Source organism: Cyrtonyx montezumae, unplaced genomic scaffold (assembly GCF_038088225.1).
Source record: "Cyrtonyx montezumae isolate F1298 unplaced genomic scaffold, pur_monq_1.0 scaffold_80, whole genome shotgun sequence".
In the NCBI taxonomy this organism is placed as follows: Eukaryota; Metazoa; Chordata; class Aves; order Galliformes; family Odontophoridae; genus Cyrtonyx; species Cyrtonyx montezumae.
Genome location: NW_027072090.1, coordinates 47,571 through 73,408, shown reverse-complemented (window position 1 = coordinate 73,408; position 25,838 = coordinate 47,571). Strand labels below are relative to the sequence as shown.

The 25,838-nt window shown below is 50.2% G+C and overlaps 1 pseudogene; it reads left to right on the top strand.

Moving 5' to 3' along the window:
• Positions 1-245: 245 nt before the first annotated feature.
• On the top strand, positions 246-1,553 carry LOC136059665 (uncharacterized; annotated as a pseudogene).
• The last annotated feature ends 24,285 nt before the right edge of the window (positions 1,554-25,838 follow it).

Below are 25,838 nucleotides of genomic sequence, written 5' to 3'. Positions count from 1 at the left end.
TCTGGGCTCGGTGCTCTGTCTCCTAGTTAGGCTTTCTGTCTGTCCTTTCCTGGGACTGTTGTCCCTGAGTGTTGCTGGGGGTCTCAATCCCTGGGATTTACAGTTACCTTTCCAGTTCTGATCTGTACTGTGAACCCAGTGTCCACCCGTGACCCTAAGATCCCTAGCTGTGAGCACAGTAGGGGAGAGCTGGCATTGACCCCTTGGGGATTTTCTTACTGTTCCAGCAGTGACGACTAGTTCGGATGTGCCGGACGACGTCACGGATATTGACGGTCTGTTCTCTTGGATCGAAAGTGAGTTTGGGGGCTGCAGAGACCGCACGTGCGTGTTTGCACAGTGAATGTGAGAAGGCTACCATCGCCATTTTAGGGGATGTGCTTGCCTTTTCAGATGTGGCAAGAGCTGCCGAGGTGCCCCAGGAGAACCCCAGCAGCCCTGCCCCTGAATGCTCCATCTCTGAGCTCCCTCGCGTCCCCACAGACAACAGAGAGCTCAGCACAGAGGGACTGGAGGCCATCGTGACCCCCAGCGACCCCTTCTGGGGCCTTCCACCATCTCCCGGGCTCCTGTCTGAGCTGCACTGTGGGTTGTCGCTGCTGTGCCCCATCAAGTCCCCAGTGGGTGGGCAGCTCAGCCCACAGACAACCCCCCAGGTTACCACCACACCTCCCTCAGCCCAACCTACGCAGCCCATGGAGGAGGTGCAGGAATGGCGGCCTCAGGGGGTTCACCTTCACTCGCCGCCGTCACCGGGCTCTGTCCCCTTCCGGGTGGCAGAAAAGGAAAACAAGGGCAGCACCAAGTGGGCCAAACGCCCTGCACCTGCTGGCAGCCCCCAGAAAGGGGAGAGCTCCCGGCACGAGCAGCCCACCAGCAGCACCCCAGCCAAGAAAAGAAAGCTGCTGCCGTGCAAGGAGAGAAAAGAAAAAAAAGGCTGCAAACACCCGCGCCAAACGAAGCTGGCTGGGGTCAGCGCAGGAGGCAGCAGCAGTGGGCGAGCGGGTCCTGCCAGCGAGCTGCACAGATACCTGCTGGACTCCATCCAGGCTGTGCACCCGCTGGGGCAGAGGGGGACTGCCATGGGGCCGGTGCGCCAGCCACCCTCCGTGCAGCCCCAAGCCACACCCAGCGCTGGGCCTGCTTTCCCCCAGCCCCAACGCGGCAGCACAGACGAGGCAGCGCCAGCACCACCAGGCAGCATGGCCAGAGATCAGGACGCTGCCAAGAGGACGGCGCCGAGCTGCCTGCTGAGGAGCGCACCGCTGCCGAGGGACCCACCCTCACAGCTGCACCAGCAGCAGCCTCGGCCACAGCGCTCCGTGGACTTTGTGCCCCGCGTGGGGCCCAGGCTGGGTGGCCGTGCGGCACCCACACCACTGGAGGAGTCGCTGCCCATCACAACCGAGCAGCGGCCCGAGCGGGAGCGCTTGAAGAAGCTGGCCCGGGACCAACGGGAGTGGGCGGCCCACCAGATGAAGATCGGCCCCGTGCAGTTCCTCGTGCAGCGTGAGATAGACATGGCCATAGCCGACGAGTACGGCTACCCATAACCCTGCGCTCCTCGCCGCCCGAGAAGCCGGCGTTTCTTTCTAGTCCTGCCCAGGGTACAGCCTGGGGAAGACCATGCTCAATTCTGCTGCCGCTGAAGGACTGAGGGGAGGAGCGGCAGAAGGCAACAGCTGCTGGGCACGCCGTTACAGATCAGTGCTCTGAGTGCTGCCCAACTCAGCGCTCCAAGTCCCATTGCATTCAATCCAGAAAAGATCACGATTATGGATTCGCCAAGAGCGGACGGCCCCTTTGTCCCGCGGCATTCAATGAGCTGCTTTACAGCTTTTCTTTATGATATAGGGGTTCACCATTTCGCTCTGGGGTTAGGCTTCTTCTTTTCATTTCCCCCCTGATTTACAGCTCCTAATTGCTCTGTCTCTATCCCTCTCTAGGGCTCCGTATCACAGACGCTTTATCCTCTGTTCTGCAGCCTTCACGGACAGGCTCCACCAAGCACGAGAACATGGGAACTGGGCAGACACAGCACCAGATGTCTGTGTGCAGAGGGATACTGCTCATCCCATCATCCCAGCAGCGCGTGCTCCTCGCCACCTCACCTTCAGTGTTAGAGCAAAGCCTTCGGTTTTCAGACACTCCCTCTCCCATTTATTTGATTTATTAGCTTCAATTCCAAGGAGGTTGCATTATATTGTGTTACTTTGAATTCCAATATCTTATTTATTAAATTAGCTCTCCTCCTCAGATCATTGATGCTGTTTTGTTTCTAGGCCCAACTCCCATTTCCCTTTCCCCCTTCCCCTTTCCTGGGGTGTGGGTCCGTGGGTCCCCCGCACCAATCGTCACAAAACCAGGCCGAACCAGCCCTTAAAGCATTGACACCTGGTTACTCCTTTAGCACGACTTGCTTTCCAATTCCATTCACATCCACCTTTTTGAAGCCTTGGGCACTGAGTAGTTTGGAAAGAACTAAACACAACATCCTGGAGGGATTGTTAAAGAAGGCGTCCCTGCATTGTTTTCTGAGATGTTCTAAGGCGTGCTGAGCTCCAAAGGGAGGCAGTAAGTGTTGGCCAGTGTCACTCAGACCCTAATAGTAGTTTCACAGTGGGGGGGAACACTTAGTGGACTTACTGGACAAGCAGCTGTGCAAAAATCATGGAAATGCTGTCATCTCCACTCCTTCTATCAACTAAGCCCTACTCCCAGGCTCCAAGCCCATGGTTCATAGGTTCATAGGTTCATAGGTTCATTTGGTTGGAAAGGACCTACAAGATCATCTAGTCCAACCATCCTCCTATCACTATCCCTACCCAACTACTAAATCAAATCCCTTAGCACCTCATCTAAACGCTTCTTGAACAGCGCTAGGGATGGTGCTTCACCCACCTCCCTAGGCAGGCCATCCCAGTGCCTGACCACTCTTTCAGAGAAAAAATGTTTCCTCAGGTCTAATCTAAATCTTCCTCGGCGCAACCTGTGGCCATTCCCTCTCGTCCTGTCGTTATTTATCAGGGAGAAGAGGCCCACCCCCTCCTCACCACAACCTCCCTTCAGGAAGTGGTAGAGTGCAATAAGGTCTCCTCTGAGCCTCCTCTTCTCCAGACTAAACAATCCCAGCTCCCTCAGCCACTCCTCATAAGACTTGTGCTCCAGACCCCTCCCCAGTTTTGTTGCCCTTCTCTGAACACGCTCCAGAGCCTCAATGTCCTTCTTGAAGTGAGGGGCCCAAAACTGAACACAGTACTCGAGGTGCGGCCGTACCAGAGCTGAGTACAGGGGGATGATCACCTCCCTGCTCCTGCTGGCTGCACTATTTCTAATACAGGCCAGGATGCTGATGGCCTTCTTGGCCACCTGGGCACACTGCCGGCTCATGTTGAGCCGAGCATCAACCAACACCCCCAGGTCCTTTTCCTCTCTGCATTCTTCAAGCCATTCTGCCCCTATAGCACTGCATGGGGTTATTGTGGCCAAAGTGCAGGACCCGGCACTTGGTCTTATTGAACCTCATCCCATTGAGCTCAGCCCAGCTGCTCAGCCTATCCAAATCCCTCTGAAGGGCCTCCCTACCCTCAGGCAGTTTGACACATCCCCCCAACTTGTTGTCATCTGCAAATTTACTGAGGGTACACTCAATTCTCTCATCTAGGTTATCAATAAAGATATTAAACAAGATGGGCCCCAAAACTGACCCTTGGGGGACACCACTCGTTACAGGACGCCAGCTGGACTTAACTCCATTAACCACTACCCTCTGGGCACGGCCCTCCAGCCAGTTCTCCACCCAGAGAAGAGTGAACCTGTCCACACCACGGGCTGCCAGTTTCCTCAGGAGAATACTGTGGGAGACAAGTCCAGGTAGACTACATCAACAGCCTTTCCCTCATCTACCAGTCTGTTCACCCAGTCATAGAAGAAGATGAGGTTGGACAAGCATGACCTGCCCCTGGTGAACCCGTGCTGGCTGGGTCTGATCCCTTTATTGCCATGCACGTGTCGTGTGATTTCCCTCAAGATCATCTGCTCCATAACTTTCCCTGATACCCAGGTCAGGCTGACAGGCCTGTAGTTCCCCGGCTCTTCTTTCCGGCCTTTCTTGTAGATGGGAGTCACATCGGCAAGCCTCCAATCTTGTGGGACCTCTCCAGATAACCAGGAATTCTGATAGATGGCAGAAAGTGGCTCGGCAATCACCTCTGCTAGCTCCCTCAGCACCCTTGGGTGGATCCCATCTGGCCCCATGGACTTGTGGCAGTTCAGATGGAGGAGAAGATCTCTGACCGTCTCTGCTTGGAATGCTTTTCGGTCCCAGCGAGATGCCCTCCAATCTGAATTAGACACCCTCCAATCTGACCAAAAACACCTCAAAGCTGAGTATCTTTCCTGCCAAGGTACATTATTCCATTACGAAAATGAACTGACCCATGTTCGGGCTCAACAAGACAAGCTCCAAGGTGAACTAAATTCCCTCATAGCTCAGCGAGATGAACTTCGAGCCGAGCTAGAGAGAATGATCGTTAATACTAACCAATATGATCAACCACAGGTGACACCAGAATCGATGTCAGTTGCCCCTGTAAGAGGACGGAAAATGAAAAAAGTCTCAACTCCCTTAGAAGAGAAGAAAGAGGAGGAGCTGAGAGTGGAAGAAGCAGACTCTGAAAGAGAAGAAGAGAAAGTAGAGGAATCAGACACTGCAAGAGAAGAGGAGAAAGGAGGTCCAGAGGAGTGGTTCAGAACTCTAGATTTTCCAGTAGGAGGGCAGAGTCACCCAACAAGATCACGGTCACCAACGCCTAGAAGGGCAATGAGTCCTGGTAGAGTAGGAGATGAAAGAGAAATTGTTACCGATGTTACTCGACCTCTGAAAATGAATGAAATTCGAAGTTTGAGAAAAGACTTTACACGCCACGCAAGTGAACCTATTGTCACCTGGTTACTACGCTGTTGGGACAGTGGGGCCAACAGTGCGTGGCTAGATGGTAACGAAGCTCGCCAATTGGGTAGCATTGCCAGGGACTCTGCCATTGATAGAGGCATTAGTACATGCCACAATAGACCCTTCACTCTCTGGAAGCGGATGCTGATAGCCATGAAAGAAAAATATCCCTTCAGAGATGATCTGTTGCCTGAGAAAAAGAAATGGTCTGATACGGAAATGGGCATACATTATTTGAGAGAATATGCTGTGGTGGAAATGTTACATCACCCTGCATTCATTCATGATGAACCAAACCAAGAGCATGACCCTGAGAGAATCAGATGTACACCAATTATGTGGCGTATATTCACGAGGACTGCACCAGACAGGTATGCCAGTACATTAGCAGCAATGTATGGCAGAAGACAAAGAAGACCTCTTATAAATGACCTGATTAACAAACTTCAAGACATTGAGTTACATTTAAACCCTCTACGAGCTTATGTTTCAGCCTTGGTAAAGGTAACTGAAAGACTGGACAGACTAGAGAGCAATCAAGAAGATATAATGGACGAACTGACTACTGTGCTTGATTCTGGCGAAACTGATAGATTTGATGGGAACCAGGATTCCCAAAACAGCAACGTCTCAGCTATCAAAAGAGGACGTTCTCCTGCTCGAGGAAGTGACAACAGTAAGACTGTGTCACATATTGCCTTGTGGCGTTACCTACAGGACCAGGGGGAAGATATGAAGAAGTGGCATAAAAAACCCACATCTGCACTTCAGGCACAGGTAAAAGAGTTATGAAACAGATCAAACATCAGGGTGAACTTCTCCAAGAAGGTGACTGCTACAGTGACTGCCGGACACGGCAGTAGCCGTAAAAATAACAGAGGTAACAAATAGAGGGGCACTGCCCCCAGCCAGGGGGGGGAAAGGGATAATAGAGTGTATTGGACTGTGTGGATTCGATGGCCTGGCACATCAGAACCACAAAAATATAAGGCCCTGGTGGACACTGGTGCACAGTGCACTCTAATGCCCTCGAGTCACCAAGGGACAGACTTAATCTATATTTCTGGGGTGACTGGGGGTTCCCAAGAGTTAACCATGTTGGAGGCTGAAATAAGCCTCACTGGTAAAGACTGGCAAAAACATCCTATTGTGACTGGCCCAGGGGCTCCATGTATACTTGGTATCGATTACCGCAAAAGGGGATATTTTAAGGATCCCAAAGGGTATCGATGGGCCTTTGGAATAGCTGCTGTGGACGCAGACAACGTTAAGCAGCTGTCTGCTTTGCCTGGCCTATCAGAAGATCCGTCTGTTGTGGGGTTCTCCAAGTGGAGGAGCAACAGGTACCGATTGCTACAAAAACGGTGCACAGACGGCAGTACCGCACCAACAGGGATTCCTTGCTCCCCATTCATAACTTGATCCGTCAGCTAGAGAGCCAGGGAGTGATCAGCAAGACTCACTCACCTTTTAACAGCCCCATATGGCCGGTGCGTAAAGCCAGTGGAGAATGGAGGCTGACGGTAGATTACCGTGGCCTGAATGAAGTCACACCCCCACTGAGTGCTGCTGTGCCAGATATGTTGGAGCTGCAATATGAACTGGAGTCAAAAGCAGCCAAGTGGTATGCCACTATTGACATTGCCAATGCTTTCTTTTCTATTCCTTTGGCCACAGAGTGCAGACCACAGTTTGCTTTCACCTGGAGGGGCGTTCAATACACCTGGAACCGTTTGCCCCAGGGGTGGAAGCACAGCCCAACCATTTGCCATGGGTTGGTCCAAACTGCATTGGAACAGAGTGGTGCTCCTGAGCACTTACAATACATTGATGATATCATTGTGTGGGGCAATACAGCAGGGGAAGTTTTTGAGAAAGGAGAGAGAATAATCCAGATCCTTCTGCAAGCTGGCTTTGCTATCAAGCGAAGCAAAGTGAAAGGGCCTGCACAGGAAATTCAGTTCCTAGGTATAAAGTGGCAAGATGGACGTCGTCACATCCCTACAGATGTGATTAATAAAATCACTGCCATGTCTCCACCCACTAGTAAGACAGAGACCCGAGCTTTTTTGGGTGTAGTGGGTTTTTGGAGAATGCATGTTCCAAACTACAGTCTCATTGTGAGCCCTCTCTATCGGGTGACGCGGAAGAAGAATGATTTTGTGTGGGGCCCTGAGCAGCAGCAGGCTTTTGAGCAAATTAAGCAGGAGATAGCCCGTGCCGTGGCCCTGGGGCCAGTGCGGACGGGACAGGATGTAAAGAACATCCTCTACACTGCTGCTGGAAAGGAAGGTCCCACTTGGAGTTTGTGGCAAAGAGCTCCTGGAGAGACCCGAGGCCGACCCCTTGGATTCTGGAGTCGGGCGTACAGGGGGTCTGAGGAGCACTTCACTTCAACTGAGAAGGAGATCTTAGCCGCGTACGAGGGGGTTCGAGCTGCTTCCGAAGTAATCGGTACTGAAGCGCAGCTCCTTCTGGCACCTCGATTGCCAGTGCTGAACTGGATGTTCAAGGGAAAGGTTCCCCCCCACCCATCATGCTACTGATGCCACTTGGAGTAAGTGAATTGCGCTGATTACACAGCGAGCTCGGATGGGGAACCTCAGTCATCCAGGAATCCTAGAAGTGATCATGGACTGGCCTTAAGGTAAAAAGTTTGGAACAACACCAGCAGAGGAGGTATCACGTGCCAAAGAGGCCCCACCATACAATGAACTAACAGACAATGAAAAGAGATATGCCCTGTTCACAGATGGATCCTGTCGCATTGTGGGTAAGCACCGCAGATGGAAATCTGCTGTGTGGAGCCCCACACGACGAGTTGCAGAGGCCACTGAAGGAAAAGGAGAATCAAGTCCATTTGCAGAGGTAAAGGCAGTCCAGCTGGCCTTAGATATTGCTGAACGAGAGAGGTGGCCAGTGCTTTATCTTTACACTGACTCATGGATGGTGGCAAATGCTTTATGGGGGTGGTTTCAGCAATGGGAACAAAATGGTTGGCATCAGAGGGGTAAACCTATTTGGGCTGCTGAACTGTGGAGAGACATTGCTGCCCAAATAAAGAATATGGTTGTAAAGGTGCGCCATGTAGATGCTCATGTTCCTAAGAGCCGGGCAACTGAGGAACAACAAAATAACCATCAGGTAGATCAAGCTGCCAAAGTTAAGGTGGCTCAAGCAGACTTGGACTGGCAACACAAGAGTGAATTATTTTTAGCTCGATGGGCCCATGAGACCTCTGGCCATCAAGGAAGAGATGCAACATATAAGTGGGCTAGAGACCGAGAGGTGGACTTAACTATGGATGCCGTTGCACAGGTTATCCATGACTGTGATACATGCGCCACAATTAAACAAGCCAAGAGGATGAAACCTCTTTGGGGGGAAGGGCAATGGGAAAAGTATAAATATGGGGAGGCGTGGCAGGTTGATTATATCACCTTGCCACGAACTCGCGATGGTAAGCGTTACGTGCTCACCATGGTGGAAGCAACCACTGGGCGGCTTGAAACATATGCAGTACCCCATGCTACCGCCCAAAACACCATCTTAGGGCTCGAGAGACAAGTCCTATGGCGACATGGCACTCCAGAAAGAATTGAGTCCGATAATGGAACTCATTTCAAAAATTCTCTTGTAAATACTTGGGCCAAAGATCATGGCATTGAATGGATTTATCATATCCCCTATCACGCACCAGCTTCTGGTAAAATTGAAAGGTACAATGGGTTGTTAAAAACCATGTTGAAAGCAATGGGTGGCGGAACATTTAAGCACTGGGAGAAGCATTTGGCAGAAGCCACCTGGTTGGTCAACACCAGAGGATCCATCAATCGCGATGGTCCTGCCCAATCCAGATCTCTACCTACTGCAGGGGGAGATAAGGTCCCTGTAGTACATGTAAAGAACATGTTGGGAAAAGCGGTTTGGGTCCTTCCAGCTTCTGGAAAGAGCAAACCTCTCCGTGGAACTGTCTTTGCTCAGGGACCTGGGTCCACTTGGTGGGTGATGCAGAAGAATGGGGATGTTCAGTGTGTACCACGAGGGAATTTGATGTTAGGGGAGTGCAGTCGGTATGTTGTGTGTGTATTTAATGCATTGTTCTTCTATACATATATATCAAACATGATGTAGTGATGTGGAATAAGGGGTGGAATGTCATGGTTTTATGATTTTTGGTACTGGTATTCCACATCATAACATCATGTAGTGCATTTAGAGTTAAAGAGTTAATGCTCCAGCTCCATGGATCATCGATAGTTCCAGGTATACCTGTCTCAGAAGAGAAGAAGAACTCCATTCCCCAGAGGACTTTGCGATGCTTTGCGTTCTTACGTGTTTACGCTCAGAGGGAAAGATAAAAGCTGTCTGCGGTCACGGGACACTCTCTTTCCTTTGGGATCGACTCAGCAGTGGGTGCTCGCTGCCGTCCGCCTTCAGCGTTAGCGTAAGGCCTTCGGTTTATCGGACACTCTCTCTTGCTCATTTTATTTGATTTATTAGCTTTAATTCCAATTATATTGTATTATATTGTGTTATTTTGCTTTCCGATATCTTATTTAGTAAATTAGCTTTCCTCCTCAGATCGTTGCCGCTGTTTTGTTCCTAGGCCCATCCCCTTTTCCCTTTCCCCCTTCCCCTTTCCTGGGGCGTGGGTCCGTGGGTCCCCCGCACCAATTGTCACGGAACCGGGCCAAACCTGCCCGTAAACCGTTGACAGCTATGCTGAGTGCTTCCCGTGAAACTCAGAGATCTCCCTTGAAGATTTTTTCCTTTCTTAGCAAACCAGTACAGACCACTAAGAAACAGTACGGACCAGTAAGGAACAATATTTTTTTCCATGCTTTGCTTTTAGGCCCATCTCTCTGCTATTTTCCCCTTTTCTCTTCCCAGGGCCCTTCGTTCCTGCTCTGGCACAGAGCAGAAGAGTGTGACAGGGAGACAACTACTAGCCACAAATTCTGCACTGCAAGCAGCAGAGCCAATAACACAGTCACCTGAAGACTACCATCCCAGGGCTTGGTGCACGCCCTGGCACACGTTCCTAAGCCAGGGCAGCCCGATCTCAAACAGCAGCATGCTGGCTCACCCACTGCTATCAGTGCGCTCACTTGTCTTCTTCTCCATTAACAGAAGAATTACAAAGATTATTAGGGCCAGTAACTCCTCACAGCAGCTCTCCAGAAGCTGCTACACTTACTCTGCCACCAGGAGGTCCTGGACAAGAAGGAAAATACCCCACCTGGCAAATACCAAATGGTGCATGGTACACTGACAGGGCCAGCAAAGGGAACACACCCTGGTGGTACGCAGCTGCATACAATGTGATCTGAAGAAGGGAATGGACAAGGCAGCCTTCTGCTGCCTCCCAGCTACCCCCAGTGGCTCCCATTAACCACCCCTTCAACATCCCAGTGCCTCCCAGTATCACCATCCACGTTCCCAGGGGCTCCCAGTCACACCCAGCTCCCTGCTGGTCACGCGACCTCACAGCGGCCCCCAGTCCACCCCACGTACACTTCCCACTGCCTCCATATTGCCTCCAGTGGAGCCCCAGTGCCTCCTAGTGCTCCCCACACACGCTCCCCCAGTGCTTTTCAGTATCCAGAGCCCTTGTTTCCAGTGGTACCCAGTTCGTCCCTCACACCGTCACAGAATTTCTCAGTGATCCTGAATCAAGGAATTGAATTCGATTGAATCTATAGACTTGTTAAAACTAGCAAAAACCTCATAGCTCGAGCAAACAGGTAACTTCAGCAAGAAACTCAGGGACCACAGAAATGCACGTAGCACCGAAGAGAGCTGCCGTCTCACCTCTGTACCTGGGAAGATCGTGGAACAGATCCTCCTGGATGACATGCTTGATCACATGAGGTATGAGCGTGTGATCCAAGACAGCCAGCACGGCTTCACCAGGGGAAGGTCATCCTTAACCAATCTGGTGGCCTTCATTGATGGAGTGATGGTGCTAGTGGACAAAGGGCAGGTGACCAATGTCATTTTTTTGGTCTTGAGCAAGGCCTGTGACACTGTCCCCCACCACATCCTTATCTCCAAGTTGGAGGGATGTAGATTTGATGGGCGGACCACTTGATGGATAAGAAATTAGCTGAAGGGCCACAGACAGAGGGTGGTGATTCATGGTTCAGTGTCCAGGTGGAGGTGGTAACGAGCGGCATCTCCCAGGGATCTGTGTTGGACCAGTGCTCTTTCACATCTTTATCAGCGCTATTGACAACAGAATCGAATGCACCCTCAGCAAGTTTGCTGATGACACCAAGCTAAGTGGCACGGCTGACACGGTGGAAGGAAGGGATATAGGTTCATAGGTTCATAAGGTTGGAAAGGACCTACAAGATCATCTAGTCCAACCATCCTCCTATCACTATCCCTACCCAACTACTAAATCAAATCCCTTAGCACCTCATCTAAACGCTTCTTGAGCAGCGCTAGGGATGGTGCCTCACCCACCTCCCTAGGCAGGCCATCCCAGTGCCTGACCACTCTTTCAGAGAAAAAATGCTTCCTCAGGTCTAATCTAAATCTTCCTCAGCGTAACCTGTGGCCATTCCCTCTTGTCCTGTCATTCTTTATCAGGGAGAAGAGGCCCACCCCCTCCTCACCACAACCCCCCTTCAGGAAGTGGTAGAGTGCAATAAGGTCTCCTCTGAGCCTCCTCTTCTCCAGACTAAACAATCCCAGCTCCCTCAGCCGCTCCTCATTGTGCTCCAGACCCCTCCCCAGTTTTGTTGCCCTTCTCTGAACACGCTCCAGGGCCTCAATGTCCTTCTTGAAGTGAGGGGCCCAAAACTGAACACAGTACTCAAGGTGCGGCCGTACCAGAGCTGAGTACAGGGGGATGATCACCTCCCTGCTCCTGCTGGCTGCACTATTTCTAATACAGGCCAGGATGCCGCTGGCGTTCTTGGCCACCTGGGCACACTGCCGGCTCATGTTGAGCCGAGCATCAACCAACACCCCCAGGTCCTTTTCCTCTCTACATTCTTCAAGCCATTCTGCCCCTATAGCACTGCATGGGGTTATTGTGGCCAAAGTGCAGGACCCGGCACTTGGTCTTATTGAACCTCATCCCATTGAGCTCAGCCCAGCTGTTCAGCCTATCCAAATCCCTCTGAAGGGCCTCCCTACCCTCAGGCAGTTTGACACATCCCCCCAACTTGTTGTCATCTGCAAATTTACTGAGGGTACACTCAATTCTCTCATCTAGGTCATCAATAAAGATATTAAACAAGATGGGCCCCAAAACTGACCCTTGGGGGACACCACTCATAACAGGACGCCAGCTGGACTTAACTCCATTAACCACTACCCTCTGGGCACGGCCCTCCAGCCAGTTCTCCACCCAGAGAAGAGTGAACCTGTCCACACCACGGGCTGCCAGTTTCCTCAGGAGAATACTGTGGGAGACCGTGTCGAAGGCCTTGCTGAAGTCCAGGTAGTTGTCGAAGGCCTTGCTGAAGTCCATCAACAGCCTTTCCCTCATCTACCTGTCTGGTCACCCAGTCATAGAAGGAGATGAGGTTGGGCAAGCATGACCTGCCCCTGGTGAACCCGTGCTGGCTGGGTCTGATCCCTTTATTGCCATGCACGTGTCGTGTGATCTCCCTCAATAACATCTGTTCCATAACTTTCCCTGATACCCAGGTCAGGCTGACAGGCCTGTAGTTCCCCGGCTCTTCTTTCCGGCCTTTCTTGTAGATGGGAGTCACATCGGCAAGCCTCCAATCTTGTGGGACCTCTCCAGATAACCAGGAAAATATCATCCAGAGGGACCTCAACAGACTTGAAACTTGGGCCTGAGTGAACATAATGAGGTTCAACACGTCAAAGTGCAAGGGTTTGCACTTGGGCCAGAGGAATCCCAGGCATCTACACAGACTGGAAGGAGCAGTCCTCGAGAGCAGACCTGTAGAGAAGGACCCGGGGGTCCTGATGGGTGAAAAACTTAACACGAGCCACCAGTGTGCTCCTGCAGCTCGGAAAGCAAATGGGATCTTGGGCTCCAAAAGGAAAGGGGTGGCCGGCAGGGACAGGGAGGTGACTGTCCCTCTCTACTCTGCTCTTGTGAGGCCCCATCTCGAGTACTGCGTCCAGGTCTGGAGCCCCCAGTACAAGAAAGGCAGGGAGTTGTTGGAGAGGGTCCAGAGGAGGGCCACAGTGATGATCAGAGGGCTCGAGCACCTCCTCTACAGAGACAGGCTGAGAGAGCTGGGCTTGTTCAAGCCCAGAGAAAAGAAGGCTGTGGGGTGACCTCATTTCTGCCTTTCGGTACCTAAAGGAGCCCATAAACAGGAGGGGAGACAACTCTTTGAAAGGGCAGATAAGAGCAGGATGAGGGAAAATGCCTTAGAAAACCAGAGCGTCTTAGAAAAACAAAACCAGCAGTTCTGCAAACATCCTGTTCAAACAGTTCACGCCGTGACCTCTAACTGGGAAAGTTTCTGATCATAGGAAATAATTCATCTTGCCTCTTTTCTTAAAGACTCATCTCTTGAGGCTGTCCTGCCATTTGGTGATTTCTCCCAGAGATGCTTCCAGCCTTTTCACTCCAGTGCCCTTTGGCTGTAGAAATACCAAATTTCAAATGTGATTAACCAGGATATTTCAGAAACAATTACAAGCTAATTTCTGTCCCAGTGGTAACACCATACGATCAACTTGCATTTACATATCTCAAGTACTCTAAAGAAAGAAGCATTCAAGCTGGCAAACACACAATGGCTTCAGATAACCACCACCAATTTAAATGGCAAGTAAAGCAATAAGCGTCCTTAAATTACCACACCTCTTTTAGTTTTATCCAGGGCTGCTTCTCATTCCTTCACAGCTTCTTCTTGTTCCCAGAGCTGGAAAAATCAAGAGAAAAACACTGAAATGGCTCCAAAACCCATTCAATTTTCAATTCATCTTGATTCTGTCCTGCAGATCAGCTTTTGTTTTTAATCGTGGTGTTACACAACAGCTGACTAAAGTCCTGGATGTATCTCTGAAGATGTATCACTCCATCAGTGATAACTGTTTTGCTTTGAAATCTCTCTGAAGTCAATTCACTCTTACATACATGGCAGGAGGAATTTCACTCACCACAGCTGCTGAAACTTAGGAAACAGTAATAGAAAAGACCTGAGGTGCAGTCAGATAGAATTTCCTCTGCTGCATGATTTATTCCTCAAAACCTGAAGACAGTCACATCTTAGAGGTGTGACAAACACTTCTGTAAAGACTTGACTCATGCTTTCATGTTTTGAATGTTAACTTCCATCTGAGAGTCTTCTGGTCTCTCATTTTCAACATTGCTGATAATGCCCCCAGCAGATGGAGGAGGAGCCTGCAGAGTTTGTCCTGCACCCATCTCCCCAGGAGCAGGTTGATTTGCCAAAGTAGAAGCACATTCACGTCCCAGTTCAGCCTCACCTACTGCAAAGAACCATAATCAGTGGAAAACAGATGATGAGGCAGCTTAGTAAGGAGATAATCTTTGGCACCTATATCATAAATTAACCTCACGATACCCAGAACATCTTCAAGGAAGGCTGCAACTTTTCACAACGCACCAGTATTGCAGAGTGGCACAGGAACGGCACGTTTGTAAGGCTTGGTTTTCTCCTGCTGTCAGACATCTTCCATGCAACAATGAACACGTTAGTCTGCAGCTGCCTCTGCTCCTAGCACCCAGTGACATTTGCTTCTGTTTCCGATAGCTCCATATATGCCATCCCTTCCCAGCACACAGAAACTCATCTCCTCAAAATCAATCCTCACCTGTGAAAGCATCTATTCAGATTCAGGTACAAAACACTAAGGTTTGAGGCACAGTCAAAAAAGCCATGAGCACATAAGTAAATAAACATAAATCATAAACTCAGTCCTCTGCACTTGTAGTTTTAACTAAAGAAAAGATAAAGCTGGCCTTTAAAACAATACACTTAGTTTTTGAACTACTGATTAACTGATAAACTCATCATGAACATAAACTGTCTGCACAAGTAGCAAACATTCACAGCTGTAGAACATTTTTCCATCTTCCTCCCCCCCATCCTTCTGTGCATCTTGTGAAGCTCAACTCTCCATATTCAAAAGAATGGCAGAAGGTCTCCAGCTAGAGGCTCTTGTTTAGAGGCTCTTTGAAACGTACACTTCTCATTCAGGTAGCACATAATGCTCACAGTTGGATCACCAATGCTACAACTGCCTGTAGAACAGTAAAACTGCTTTTCTGACCTCAGCAGCAGTGTTTCTAAAACTCCCTATCTCAGGAAACCACCTGTTGTGGTTTTGTGGTTTTGATGCCGGTATTCCACATCAGAGTATCATGCAGCAGTGAAGGAGTTAATGCTGTGGGAGCAGCAGAGGGGCGGAGCTCCGCACCGGATGCAGGCGGCGCTCGGTCTGGGCGCGTTGCTCTGGGCTGCCGTGGACGTTCAGCACGTGTGCTTCCCCTGCAGGTCCTCCTTAATGTAAGCTCATAGCTTTTGGTTTGGAAATTTTTCTCTCTCTCTCTCAATTGTTCAATTTTATTAGATTTAGTAAAGCTACCGTTCCTTCTCAGATCGTGCCGTTGTTTTCTTGTCGACCCATCCCTTCCCGCCGTTTCCCCCTCCCCCTCCCAGAGCGCGGCTCTGCTCGGGCGGCCGCGCGGCCACTGACGCAGTTTCTTTTTCTCTCCCCTCTCCCTTCTCGGTTTCCCTTGGGTCACTGTCACGGACAACACCGTGACAATTATTGGTGGAGAATGCGGGCAGTGCAGTATTGGCACTCCATTGTAAATCTGGTGCAGAGTGGACTAAGGTTTTTCATGTACCTCATAGCATGCTGGCGTCTTTAAGCTCCTCGCGTTCAGCACCGGAGTAATGTGGATATACAGCTACTTTAGTGTGCTGAGGGGGTTACATGCCTCCTACCTAAACACCCTGGCTAACGTGACAGATTATGCGGCATTTGGAATGGTTTCCAGTTACTCTTTTCAGGTCTTTACCAATATTCAGGATGTCAGCCTGGCAACTGTGTTATCTGTTTTTCTGAATGCACTCTCTGCAATAATAATTTACATCATGTGGAGGGAGCGTTCCTCAAAACCAGAGAGTGTTGAATGGCAGGGAAGGTGGAAAAAATTAGGAAAGAAATTAGAAGCGTGGGGACCCCCGGTGTTATGCAATTTTGATCTTGAGCACCTGTGGGATTCTGAGAAATTCAGTGAGTGTTTAGGTAAGGAGTCATGGGACTCAGGACGATCTGAGAAGGAATGTATCTGTGATCCAAGCAGAGATGGTCAGAGATCTACTCCTCCATCTGAACTGCCACAAGTCCATGGGGCCAGATGGGATCCACCCAAGGGTGCTGAGGGAGCTAGCAGAGGTGATTGCCGAGCCACTTTCTGCCATCTATCAGCATTCCTGGTTATCTGGAGAGGTCCCACAAGATTGGAGGCTTGCCGATGTGACTCCCATCTTCAAGAAAGGCCGTAAGGAAGACCCGGGGAACTACAGGCCTGTCAGCCTGACCTGGGTATCAGGGAAAGTTATGGAACAGATGATCTTGAGGGAAATCACACGACACGTGCATGGCAATAAAGGGATCAGACCCAGCCAGCACGGGTTCACCAGGGGCAGGTCATGCTTGCCCAACCTCATCTCCTTCTATGACTGGGTGACCAGACAGGTAGATGAGGGAAAGGCTGTTGATGTAGTCTACCTGGACTTCAGCAAGGCCTTCGACACGGTCTCCCACAGTATTCTCCTGAGGAAACTGGCAGCCCGTGGTGTGGACAGGTTCACTCTTCTCTGGGTGGAGAACTGGCTGGAGGGCCGTGCCCAGAGGGTAGTGGTTAATGGAGTTAAGTCCAGCTGGCGTCCTGTAACGAGTGGTGTCCCCCAAGGGTCAGTTTTGGGGCCCATCTTGTTTAATATCTTTATTGATGACCTAGACGAGGGAATTGAGTGTACCCTCAGTAAGTTTGCAGATGACACCAAGTTGGGAGGATGTGTCAAACTGCCTGAGGGTAGGGAGGCCCTGCAGAGGGATCTGGATAGGCTGAACAGCTGGGCTGAGCTCAATGGGATGAGGTTCAATAAGACCAAGTGCCAGGTCCTGCACTTTGGCCACAATAACCCCATGCAATGCTATAGGCTTGGGGCAGAATGGCTTGAAGAATGTAGAGAGGAAAAGGACCTGGGGGTGTTGGTTGATGCTCGGCTCAACATGAGCCGGCAGTGTGCCCAGGTGGCCAAGAAGGCCAACAGCATCCTGGCCTGTATTAGAAATAGTGCAGCCAGCAGGAGCAGGGAGGTGATCATCCCCCTGTACTCAGCTCTGGTACGGCCGCACCTCGAGTACTGTGTTCAGTTTTGGGCCCCTCACTACAAGAAGGACATTGAGGCCCTGGAGCGTGTTCAGAGAAGGGCAACAAAACTGGGGAGGGGTCTGGAGCACAATGAGGAGCGGCTGAGGGAGCTGGGATGGTTTAGTCTGGAGAAGAGGAGGCTCAGAGGAGACCTTATTGCACTCTACCACTTCCTGAAGGGGGGTTGTGGTGAGGAGGGGGTGGGCCTCTTCTCCCTGATAAATAACGACAGGACGAGAGGGAATGGCCACAGGTTGCACCGAGGAAGATTTAGATTAGACCTGAGGAAGCATTTCTTTTCTGAAAGAGTGGTCAGGCACTGGAATGGCCTGCCTAGGGAGGTGGGTGAGGCACCATCCCTAGCGCTGTTCAAGAAGCGCTTAGATGAGGTGCTAAAGGACTTAATTTAGTAGTTGGGTAGAGATAGTGATAGGAGGATGGTTGGACTAGATGATCTTATAGGTCCTTTCCAACCTTATGAACTTATGAACTTATGAACTTATGTATTGTTTGGGGTCTGGCTTGTGCTTATCGAGCCATAATTGATATTCTGGAGAGAAATGGTTTCCAAACCAAGGTCCAAAGCAAAAATGAAAACCTCAAAGTTAGACCTGACCAATCACAGGAAGCACCGGTATCAGTGTCGGTTGCCCCTGTGGAAGGCCAGAAATGGACACGGCCGTCTTCGCGCCTAGAACGGAAAGAAGAAGAAGCAGAGAAAAAAAAGGAAGATCCAGGCGAGGGGCCCTCCTCAGCACCACCACCACCACCTAGAAAGGCCAGTAAGAAAAGTGAGAGACATGGAGAAGACAGCGATGATGATGGAGTCACTGTTACCATGACTCGTCGGCCCCTAAAGATGACTGAAATACAAGGTTCAAGAAAGGAGTTTGTACGGCGCTCGGGTGAATCTATTGTCACCTGGTTGCTGCGGTGTTGGGACAGCGGTGCCAGCAGCGTGTCCCTAGATGGCAGCGAAGCCCGCCAACTGGCAAGCATTGCCCGAGACCCAGCTATCGACAGAGGAATTGGCAGATGTCTGAATGGAGTCGCTACCCTCTGGGAACGAGTACTAGTGGCTGTAAAGGATAGATACCCTTACAAAGATGATCTGGAGCCTAAGGTGGAAAGATGGAACACCGTGGAGAAAGGCATCCAATTTTTGAGAGAAACAGCCGTAGTAGAGATGCTGTATGATCCCAATTTCGTCCCTAACAATCCACACCAGGACCGTGATCCTGATAGAGTAAGGTGCACACCTGATGTATATCGCAAGCTCTCAAAAACAGCACCAGAGAGGTACGCAAGCACACTGGTAGCAATGTTCCATAGATTCGAGGGTCAAGACAGAAGACTCCCAGTTGATGAATTGACTATTACACTCCAAAACTTTGAACAGCAGTTTCCACCATCACGTGCTTCCATTGCAGCTGTAGTAGCAGAAGAAGTAGGTGAGATGAAGGAGACACAGAAAACTATACTGGAGGAACTGTCATTACTGATGAATAGGGATGAACCTGTGTCAGTATTGGAAACACCTGATGAAGACGAGCATGACCCAAAGAATCTGATGAAGCAATTTATCAAACTGTTGAAAGTCTCGGCCACCAAAGGCAACCGCCCCTCTGCACGAGCAAATGACAGCAGTAACATCATGTCACGTGTGGCCATGTGGAGCTTCTTACGAGAAAACGGAGAGGACATGAGGAAGTGGCATAAAAAACCCACTCCTGCACTGCGAGCACGGGTGAGAGAACTACAGCAGAGATCAGCCACCAATGAAATTGCTCCCGTCACTGCAGGTAACCAATAGAGGGGCCCTGCCCTCAGCCAGGGGAGGGAAAGGGATAATAGGGTGTATTGGACTGTGTGGATTAGATGGCCTGGCACATTAGAGCCACAAAGATATAAGGCACTGGTGGACACTGGTGCACAGTGCACTCTGATGCCCTCGAGTTACAAAGGGACAGAGTTGATTCATATTTCTGGAGTGACTGGGGGTTCTCAGGAACTGTCTGTGTTGGAGGCAGAAATAAGCCTCACCGGTAAAACCTGGCAGAAGCATCCCATAGTGACTGGACAGGGGGCTCCATGCATACTCGGTATTGACTATCTCAGGAGGGGACATTTCAAGGATCCCAAGGGGTACCGATGGGCTTTTGGAATAGCTGCTGTAGATGCAGACAACATTCAGCAGCTGTCTGTTTTACCTGGCCTGTCAGAAGATCCGTCTGTTGTGGGGGTACTGAAAGTGAAAGAGCAGCAGGTACCAATTGCTACAAAAACAGTGCACAGACGGCAGTACTGCACCAACAGGGATTCCTTGCTCCCCATTCATAACTTGATCCGTCAGCTAGAGAGCCAGGGAGTGATCAGCAAGACTCACTCACCTTTTAACAGCCCCATATGGCCGGTGCGTAAAGCCAGTGGAGAATGGAGGCTGACGGTAGATTACCGTGGCCTGAATGAAGTCACACCCCCACTGAGTGCTGCTGTGCCAGATATGTTGGAGCTGCAGTATGAACTGGAGTCAAAAGCAGCCAAGTGGTATGCCACCACTGACATTGCCAATGCCTTCTTTTCAATTCCCCTGGCCACAGAATGCAGACCACAGTTTGCTTTCACCTGGAGGGGCGTTCAGTACACCTGGAACCGTTTGCCCCAGGGGTGGAAGCACAGCCCAACCATTTGCCATGGGCTGATTCAAACCACACTGGAACAGGGTAGGGCACCTGAGCACCTCCAGTATATTGATGACATTGTTGTGTGGGGTGATACAGCAGAGGAAGTTTTTAAAAAAGGAGTGCGAATAATCCAAATTCTTCTGGGTGCTGGTTTTGCTATTAAACGGAACAAAGTGAAGGGACCTGCCCAAGAAATTCAATTCCTGGGAGTAAAATGGCAAGATGGACGTCGTCACATTCCAGGAGATGTGATTGACAAAATCACCAGTATGTCACCACCCACTAGCAAGAAAGAGACACAGTCTTTTCTGGGTGTAGTAGGTTTTTGGAGGATGCACATCCCAAACTACAGCCTCATAGTAAGCCCCCTCTATCAAGTGACTCGGAAAAAGAATAATTTTGCATGGGGTCCTGAACAGCAGCAGGCCTTTGAGCAAATTAAGCAGGAGATAGCCCGTGCTGTGGCCCTGGGGCCAGTTCGGTTGGGACAGGATGTGAAAAACATCCTCTACACTGCTGCTGGAGAGAAAGGTCCCACTTGGAGTCTGTGGCAAAGAGCCTCTGGGGAGACCCGAGGCCGACCCCTTGGATTTTGGAGCAGAGCGTACAGGGGTTCAGAGGAGTGCTACACTCCAACTGAGAAGGAGATTTTGGCCGCATACGAGGGGGTTCGGGCTGCCTCTGAAGTAATTGGTACTGAGACACAGCTCCTCCTGGCACCTCGACTGCCAGTGCTGAATTGGATGTTCAAAGGAAAGGTTCCCCCCACCCATCATGCTACCGATGCCACCTGGAGTAAGTGGATTGCACTGATTACACAGCGAGCTCGGATGGGGAACCTCAACCGTCCAGGAATCCTGGAGGTGATCATGGACTGGCCTGAAGGCAAGAAATTTGGAACATCCCCATCAGAGGAGATACCACGTGCTAAAGAGGCCCCACCATATAACGAACTACTAGAGAATGAAAAGACGTATGCCCTCTTCACTGATGGATCGTGTTGTATTGTTGGGAAGCATCGCAGATGGAAGGCTGCTGGAAGGGAGAGGGGAGAGAAAAAAAAAACTGCGTCAGTGGCCGTGCGGCCGCCCGAGCAGAGCCGCGCTCCGGGAGGGGGAAACAGCGGGAGGAGATGGGTCTACAAGAAAACAACGGCACGATCTGAGAAGGAACGGTAACTTTACTAAATCTAATAAAATTGAACAATTGAGAGAGAGATAAAATTTTCCAACCCAAAAGCTGTGAGCTTACGTTAAGGAGGACCTGCAGGGGAAGCACACGTGCTGAACCTCCACGGCATCCCCGAGCAACGCGCCCAGACCGAGCGCCGCCTGCATCCGGTGCGGAGCTCCGCCCCTCTGCTGCTCCCACAGCATTAACTCCTTCACTGCTGCATGATGCTCTGATGTGGAATACCGGCATCAAAACCACAAAACCACAACAAGAAGACACCCAAAAATCAGAGGAAGAAGACTCTGATATGACAGGAAAAAAGATCTCTAAGGCAGATCTCAAAACTCCATCTATGATGGATCCATTCAAGATTCGGCCTATCATAACTCAAAAAACAAAAAAGGTACAGGATAGACCAGCAGGGGTGCCTCCTGACCAATGGCCCCCTGCAGAAACCTGCCTCCATGTGACCACTCGTCCGTATACAGCTAATGAGTTGATGGACCTAGTACAACGGTTCCATCAAAAACCAAGGGAAAGCATACCATCATGGCTCCTAAGGTTATGGGATGCAGGAGCTGAAAGTGTTTTAGTGAATGGAACAGAAATGTCAAAATTAGCATCTATAACGATAAACCCGGCCTTAAGACAAAGGTTATATGCAGCCGTCCACTACAATGATGAAAAACATTCTATTATAGATTGGTTGATGGCTGCGTGCCGCTTAACATGGCCCAACAAAACCGATATCCCTCTTAATACTGGTTTGTGGTCCTCTATGGAGGACCTCCAGACCTATATCAGAGAACTAGGTATGAGGGAGGCTCTGTATGCAGATGCTTTTGAAAGCCCCAATACGGAGAAATGTACAGTGGGCATGAGAGATCTGATACTGCAGCAGGCCCCCTCCCACCTATATGGGAAACAACCCTATATGGGTTTCCATATTAAATCCATTGGTGGCATCAGAAGCCATAGTACAGCAGGCAGCCCAGTTAGTGGCAGACTTAGGGGAGACGGAGCGCGTAAGAACCAGGCGCAGTGTTCGTATAGTGGAAGACGCTGAGGCCTTCCCTATTAAAACTAAAAAGCCTGCTCCACGGATGCCCCGATCAGGCCCCGTACGGGAATCCCGGAAGACTATGTTCAACGACCTCACACGGGCTGGGGTTGCGTTTACCAAAATTGATGGGCAACCCAACCATGTTTTGTTGCAGCTGTGGAAACAGCTTAGAAATGATCAAAAATTTCAGAGTGCTCCCAGAAAATCAAGAGTACGAATTATACAAAAAACACCGACAACAACCTGGAATTCGGCTGACTTTATAATACCGAACTGAAGAAAAAAACATCCGCAGGTGTCACGGGCTACAGTGCCTGAGCCACCTGTGGCAAAAGATTTAGATCTGGCAAAATTCATGGATTAACGGAAAACTCTGGTCCCCATAGGGCCTCCAGATGCGACCGGAGGCCCTATGTAGAACTAACAATATTCTGGTCCAGAACAAATGTGCAGAAGGTGATGGCTCTAGTGGATACCGGCACAGAAACATCAATTATATATGGAGACCCAACAAAATTTAAGGGTAATAGAGTGATGATTGGTGGGTTTGGGGGACAGACTATTCCAGTCACCCAGACGTGGTTGAAATTGGGGGTTGGGCGTCTCCCGCCCCGGGAGTATAAGGTGTTGATTGCCCCAATTCCAGAATATATCTTGGGCATAGACATTCTATGGGGTCTGGCTCTCCAGACAACTGTGGGAGAGTTCAGACTATGGCAGAGGTACATTAGTATCCGGGCAATATTGAGGGGCCATGCGAAACATGAGCCCATTTGTTTGCCAAAACCACGCCGGATTACTAATGTAAGACAGTACAGACTCCCGGGTGGGCAAGAAGAAATATCAAAGACAGTGCAGGAATTAGAGAAAGTAGGTATTATAAGACCTGCACACAGCCCATATAATTCCCCCATATGGCCAGTACGGAAGTCGGATGGAACATGGAGAATGACAGTGGATTATAGGGAACTAAATAAGGTCACGCCGCCCATCCATGCGGCCGTACCCAATATTGCCTCCTTAATGGACACTCTTAGTAGGGAAATTAAAACCTACCATTGTGTCCTGGATTTAGTGAATGCGTTTGTTAGCATACCTATTGCTAAAGAATCACAAGATCAATTTGCATTTACGTGGGGAGGCAGGCAGTGGACCTTTCAGGTCTTGCCACAGGGGTACGTGCACTCACCAACATACTGTCATAATTTGGTGGCATGTGACCTGGCTGATTGGAGAAAACCAAACAGTGTGAACCCATACCACTATATTGATGACCTCCTGTTAACATCCGACTCACTGGAAGCAGTAGGGGAGGCAGCAGATTCATTAACTGCCTACCTAAGTGAAAGAGGATGGGCTATCAATCCTCAAAAAGTGCAAGGTCCAGGACTGTCCGTAAAATTTCTAGGGGTAGTCTGGTCAGGAAAGACCAAAGTATTACCTGATGCCGTCATAGATAAGGTTCAGGCATTTCCAGTCCCTACAACACCAAAGCAGCTGCAGGAATTCCTGGGTATATTGGGATATTGGCGTTCCTTTATACCTCATTTGGCGCAGCTGCTGAGACCTTTATATAGACTTACCAAAAAGGGCCAATTATGGGATTGGGGGAGAACAGAACAGGATGCTTTCCAACAGGCGAAACAGGCAGTTAAACAAGCCCAGGCACTGGGTATATTTGATCCTACCCTCCCAGCTGAGCTAGATGTTCACGTAACTCAAGATGGCTTTGGCTGGGGCCTGTGGCAACGTCAGAGTTCTGTTCGGACCCCCATTGGATTTTGGTCTCAGGTGTGGCATGGAGCAGAGGAAAGATATAGTATGATTGAAAAACAGTTATTGGCTGCCTATTCCGCATTACAAGCGGTAGAGCCAATAACCCAAACGGCCGAAGTTATAGTCAAGACTACATTGCCAATCCAGGGGTGGGTAAGAGATCTGACCCACCTTCCTAAGACGGGGGTGGCCCAGGCGCAGACGGTGGCACGATGGGTCGCCTATCTCAGTCAGAGGAGTAGTCTGTCTTCCTCACCGTTGAAAGAAGAGCTTCAGAAGATTCTTGGCCCAGTAACGTATCATAGTGATGCACCAAAACAAACTTTGGTTGCTCCACCACAGAAGAGTCCCATCCAGGAAGGAAAATATCCTATTCCTGAAGATGCCTGGTACACGGATGGGTCCAGCAAGGGCAACCCAAGTAAGTGGAGAGCAGTAGCGTACCATCCTGCCACAGACACAATCTGGTTCGAAGAGGGGGATGGTCAAAGCAGCCAGTGGGCAGAGCTGCGGGCGGTGTGGATGGTTATAACCAAAGAACCTGGTGATGGTATCCTGAATATTTGCACAGATAGTTGGGCTGTGTATCGGGGGCTCACTCTTTGGATTGCACAGTGGGCCACCCAGGATTGGACTATCCACTCCCGACCGATCTGGGGCAAAGATATGTGGTTAGACATATGGAATGCAGTCAAACACAGAATTGTGCGTGTCTACCATGTTTCTGGTCATCAACCCCTACAGTCACCAGGAAATGATGAAGCCGACACACTGGCCCGAGTTAGATGGGTTGAGAACTCTCCATCTGAGAATATCGCTTACTGGCTACATCAAAAGCTGCGGCATGCTGGGCAGAAGACCATGTGGGCAGCCGCTAAAGCGTGGGGACTGCCCGTACAACTATCGGACATCGCTCAAGCATGCCGAGACTGTGACGCCTGCTCTAAGACCGAGGTCGTTGCCTGAAACTACAGCCCATCTTGCTAGAGGACACAATCCTCTACAGAGGTGGCAGGTTGATTATATTGGGCCACTCCCTCAGTCTGAGGGGGCGAGATATGCCCTAACCTGTGTCGACACTGCGAGTGGGCTAATGCAGGCCTATCCAGTACCAAAAGCCAACCAGGCATACACTATAAAGGCACTCACAAGGTTGATGGCTGCCTACGGGACACCGCAAGTCATCAAGAGCGACCAAGGAAGTCATTTCACGGGTGCAGTGATACAACGCTGGGCAGAAGAAAATAATATTGTGGCGATTCCACCTTCCATATAATCCAACGGGGGCAGGCCTTATCGAACGTTACAATGGTATTCTCAAGGCTGCCCTGAAGACAGACTCTCAGTCCCTGCAGGGGTGGACAAAGAGACTTCATGAGACCCTGCGGGACCTGAATGAAAGACCTAGAGATGGCAGACCCAGTGCCTTGAAAATGTTACAAACAACATGGGCCTCCCCACTTAGGATCCAAATTACGGGCACCGATAATGAAGTGAAACCTCAGATTGGCCGTGAGAACAATCTTCTGCTCCCTGCCCCTGAGGACCTAAAACCAGGTACCAATAGAATAAAATGACCCTGGAAGGTGCAGGTAGGACCACGATGGTGCGGCCTACTTGCACCTTGGGGGAGATTATTGGAGGTGGGGGGTTCGGTAGCCCCTCCGGTAATAGGTACATGGCCTACTGAAATAATGGTTAACACTCCAGTCTTCATTGCTAAGGGGACCCTTATCATGTCTCTGTGGCAGATCAGGACACCCCCTTTGGTGCCTGATATAGTCGTACAGCCACAGACATCGGGTCAAAGGTACAGGCAGCCAGGGC